The sequence below is a fragment of the Mustela erminea genome, chromosome 13 (genome assembly GCF_009829155.1).
Source record: "Mustela erminea isolate mMusErm1 chromosome 13, mMusErm1.Pri, whole genome shotgun sequence".
Lineage (NCBI taxonomy): Eukaryota > Metazoa > Chordata > Mammalia > Carnivora > Mustelidae > Mustela > Mustela erminea.
In genome coordinates this window covers 28,111,967-28,117,467 of record NC_045626.1, presented here as the reverse complement: position 1 = coordinate 28,117,467, position 5,501 = coordinate 28,111,967, and positions in this window count along the sequence as shown.

Below are 5,501 nucleotides of genomic sequence, written 5' to 3'. Positions count from 1 at the left end.
GGAATGGAGAAGCAAGATCAGAATGAATAAGAAAAAAGAGATACCTGGCTCTGTTCCATTAATCAGGGGAGCTTAAATTGGAAGGTTTAAGACTTTATGAAAGAAGTAAAATTGAGACAGCTCTTAAGTAAGTTCCAAAGGAGCATATAATCCACTCTCCCACTTTATCATAACAGGCATTTAAAGATTGTCAAAGGATTTGCCAAAGATTCTCAGCAAGGCGTCATACAAAGTTCTTAAAAGAAATTAAGCTTCCTTCTCCATTCCAGTGTTTATCTCTATTGAAATGTTCTCTTTCATTTTGTTTCTAAAAGTTTGAATATATGGTACCTACATATGATGTTTTTGTATTTTCCCATTTATGGTTCACTGAGCTCTTTAATCTGTGGGTTGATATCTTTCATCAGAATTAAAAAGTCCACGGCTGTTTTCCCCCAAATACTGTTTATTTCCTGTCCTTCTCTTTTCTTCTCCAGTGATTCAATTACATATATGTTAGATAGTTTAATCTATCTCACACAACTCTTTCTGCTCTTTCTTATTGTTTTTTTCTTTTTGTACTTCAGTTTTAGGATTTTCTAACAATCTCTCTTTAAGTTTCAGTGATCCTATCTTCTATTGTGTCCAGACTGTTGTTAAACCCCTCTAATTTCAGATAACTGTTATTCTGAACTTCTAGAAGGTTCATTCAATTATTTTTTAAAAAACAGATTCTGTTGAAATATATTAGCTTTTTATCCATTCCATTCATTTTTCCTCTATTTTTTAAAATTTAACATTTTTTATCTCTCTATTAATTCCAACATCTAATTACCTCTAGATTTGCTTCTTTTCGTTGCCTTATCTCTCTCTCATCAGTCCTTTTTTGTTTCATTTTACGTCTAGTAAATTTTGATGTTATACTGGACATTTAAAAAAATGTTTTACAGAGGTTTTGGATTACGTTATCTTCTATTAAATGGACTTGAAATTTATTTGGTAGGCGGTTAAATTACTGGCAAATCTCCTTGATTCTGTATATAATCTGGTAAAAGCTCCGTTAAAGCAGATCTATTTCAGGTTTTTTTTTCTTTCTGATTCTTAAGGCATGGACCTTATACAGTAGAGCTTTTTAGGATCTCTAATTGTCTAAGGTGTTTCCCAAAGTACCTCCACTCCCCTGTGGAGTCCCTCTAATCTCTGATTAGTTCCCAACCACTTGGCATCTGTTATCACCCAGGCTTCCTATAGTCTCATGTTATATCTGCACAGGCCAGTGGTTCGGCCAGGACCTGGAGGCTATTTCCACATAGATTTCTGAAATGTTCTTCCTGTAGTTTACCTTTCTCTGCATGCTGCTCCAAAATCCTAGTTATGTTAGCAGGGTCAGACTCTGAATTTGTTTCTATTGCCTATTAAGTTCACTAGTCATTATTTGGGTTTCTCTTTCCTGCATGAGAGCCCAGAAAACATCCTCAGGGAGAAAGTCTGAGTAACTGTGGGTATCATCTTCTATGCTTTCATTCTCACTCTCTCTCTCTCTTTGTAACTTAAGAATATTTTTATTAGTTTATTACTAAACTCATGTTACTTTAGAGGAGCTGACATTTTGCAAATACTTGTTTCTTTTGTAATGTTTCTTAGTCCTAATTATTCTGTTTAGGGTATTCTTGCTGTTTAAACATTTCAAATTTTATGTAGCCAAAACAGTTTTCATTTGGGGGCGCCTGGGTGGCTCAATGGGTTAGGACATCTGCCTTTGGCTCAGGTCATTGTCTCAGGGTCCTGGGTTTGAGCCCTGCATCGGGCTCTCTGCTTGGTGGGGAGCCTGCTTCCCCCCACCACCACCCCTGCCTGCCTATCTGACTATTTGTGATCTCTGTCAAATAAATAAAATCTTAAAAAAAAAGTTTTCATTTGTAGAAAAAAAAGAGTTGCATGTGCTCTCTGGCCAGCAGGCAGTCATTGCTGAACTGTCCATTCTAAAAGGGGACAGTCCTTTTTTTCTATACAGGGTGCTGTACTATGACATCCCATCCCCCACCATCACAGATGATGACATCTGTGGGCAGGTATGTGTACTTGATCCAGTCCAGGCCAATCCAATGATATTTTCCTGGAATTATGATCCAGGACCCAAATAAACCCAGTGGGCTTACTATAGGATCCTTTTTTCTTCAAATTTTTATTTAAATTCTAGTTAGTTAACATATAGTGCATTGTTGGTTTTAGGACTAAAATTTAGTAATTCATCACTTTCATACAATATCAGGTGCTCATCATATCAAGTATCCTCCTTAATACTGATCACCCATGTAGCCCATCCCCCACCCATCACCCTCCATCACCCCTCAGTTTGTTCTCTAAAAGTCACTCATGGTTTTCCTCTCTCTTTTTTCTTGTTTTCTCCCCCCTTCCATTTGTTCATCTGTTTTGTTTCTTAAATTCTACACTAGTGAAGTCATATGGTATTTTTCTTTCTCTGACTTATTTCACTTAACATAATACACTCTAGCTCCATCCAGGTCATTGAAAATGTCAAGATTTCTTTCTTTTTGATGACTAATATCCCATTGTGTATATATACCACATCTTCTTTATCCATTCATTAGTCAATGGGCTCTTTCCATAGTTTGGTGATTTTTAAAAAAATTTATTTTAATTAATTACTTTATTTTTATTATGTTTTTATTGTGTTATGTTAGTCATCATACAGTACATCATTAGTTTTTGATGTAGTGTTCCCAGATTCATTGTTTACGTATAACACCCAGTGCTCCATGCAATATGTGCCCTCCTTAATACCCACTACCAGGCTCACCCATTCCTCTACCCCACACCCCTCTAAAACCTCCAGTTTGTTTCTTGGAGTCCACAGTCTCTCATGGTTCATCTCCCCCTCCAATTTCCCCCGTTCACTTTTCCTTTCCTTTTCCTAATGTCCTCCATGTTATTCCTTATTTTGATAATGCTGCTGTGAACATCAGGGTGCATGTACCCCTTGGAATCTGTTTTTTTTTTTTTTTAAGATTTTACTTATTTATTTGAAACACACAGAGAGAGAGAGAGAAAGAGTGAGAACAAGGGGAGGAACAGGAGACAGAGGGAGAAAGAGATGCAATCTCCCTGCTGAGTGGGAAGCCCAATGCGGGGCTCCATCCCAGGACCTGGGATCATGACCTGAGCCTTAGGCAGATACCTAACAACTGAACCACCCAGTTGCCCCTAGAATCTGTATTTTTGTATCCATTGCGTAAATACCTAGTTGTACAATACAGCTTTGTTCTCTAAAAGGGCATAGCATTTCATCTGGTCGCTCCTCAAAGTTTGTAAATAATTATTTTGATATGATCTATCCTGATTTTATAGTTATTTGGTGGGCAGTTGACTCTAGTACAGTATATAGACAGTATATATATGGAGAGAGAGAGACAGTATATCTAGTCTCAGTTATTCTGTCACAGCCAGAGTCTCCGTACTAAAGAGAAGTTCAAACTCATATATATACATGCATTACTTGTAAACTCACATGTATATGTGTATACAGACTTTCTTAGGTGTGTAGATATGCACACAGGTGAATGTGTGTAACTCTATCTATTTATATATCTATATATCACACAAGTTTGCTTGTGCATATTCACATGTATGACTGTATGTATTCATATACACACATACACACATATGACTGAAGTTTAATTTATGCACCTAGAGTTAATTTTGGGTGATTACAGGTTTGCCATCCTACTGAAGGTAGTTTACTGAAGAATTGTTTGGCAAATTGAGGATTCTTCTGAGTGTTAATTCATTGGCTATTGGTTATTTCACTGTGTTCCTTGAAATAAGCTCTCCTTCTGGTAAAGTCTCACATGGGTAAATGCTAGAATTGGCATTCCTGAACAGTTCCCCAGTGTCTCACCCAGTGCTATTTCCACTATATTCAAATTGTCTATTTTTAAAAGGAATTAGTCTTTTCCTGGTATCCCTCACTCAGCAAGGTACATGATTTCTTACTGCACTGAGTATTGGCTACTAATTGAGATGTTCTGAGTGGCTCTTTGGAGACTCAACTCTGTCTTCCTGTTTTAGTTTCAGGTACAACCTTTAGCAATCTTTCCTTTAATTCTTTTCATAGACAAAAGAGGCTATTGCTTATTCAAAGTGAAGCAAAAGAGAAGAACTAAGATTCAAACAGAGGAAAAGGTTAGAACAAACCAAAAGTGAATGGTAGTCACAGGCAACTTATCCCTTCAGGGGCTTTTGATTTTGATGTCCCATCATCTACATCTGGTCTTGTCCTACCATTGCAGATCCAGAGGTCCTCAATGGACACTCCCTTCACTTTTTTAACCCGCAATTCCTAATTCTCAATTTAAGGTGATAGGGTCAATGATGATAAGCTTCAATGGTGATGTATCTCCCCTTAGAGATATATGCATTTTAACAAGGGGTCTAAACCTTGCATTAATGAAGTAAAAGATAGTATTTCCAGCCTCAGAGAATAAGTTGGGGAGACTGGGTCAGGACTTGGGGTGTGGCAGAAAAGTCTCTGTGTCCTCCTGAGTAATTCACCATAGTTAGACTTCTGAAGGACCAAGAATACAAAATGACTAAAATCCTAAACTTCTGCCCTCAGTGCCCTCCAGGCACCTTGGAGATAAGGATATTACCAACCCAGAATGAGGGAATTAGGGACTTTGTCAAGTAAAGTAAGTTGGAACTCATTCTTTTAAGGTTTTGTTTTTGTAGTTAAATGAGTGTCCTGGTCAAAGTTAAGTTTCACAAAGCTGTTTACAGGTCCTAGAAAGCTGTACATGGTAACGAAATCTATTTTCTATATAGCAGGCGAACTTGTATCTTAAAAATGAAAATCATGTTATGCCTTCTTGTAGCTTAAAATCCTCCAGTGTTTTCCATTGAATGGAGATTGAACTGTAAGTCCTTCTGTGATCTGACCTCTGTGTTTTCCTTTTTCTCCAAGCTCCAGCCACACTGACCTTCTGTTTCATAGAGAAGGCCGGCTTACTCCTGCTTTGGGAATTTTTTACCTTTTATTTTCGGTGCCTAAATAGGTCTTCCCTCGGGTTTTTGTTCCTTCTTGTCATTCAAGACTCATTTCCAATGTCACCTCTGAGAGAGGCTTCCAAGACCTATCATACTGTTATATTCCCAGGTGACACTTTCTTCAGCAATGATCTTGGTTATTTGTGTGTTTGTGACCTGAGCTCTCCTGTTCTTTTTGAGGACAGGGACCATTTTTGTTTTGTTCACCACTACATTTGACTTCCAGAACAGTGGCTGGCTCAGAGCAGGTATCCTTAAAATAAGGTGTTGAACAAGGAATTAATGTATCAGCGAACAAGTCGTTTCCTCTGGCATGTTTATAAGAATTTCACTCATAGATTCATAAAACGTCTAAACTGAGAAGTACATAGAAAGCCTGTAGTTTAATTTCCACTGAATGTTGCTCCCATACTCCCTACAGCATTCTTGAGAGCTACATGAGCATGAAACAACTTTAT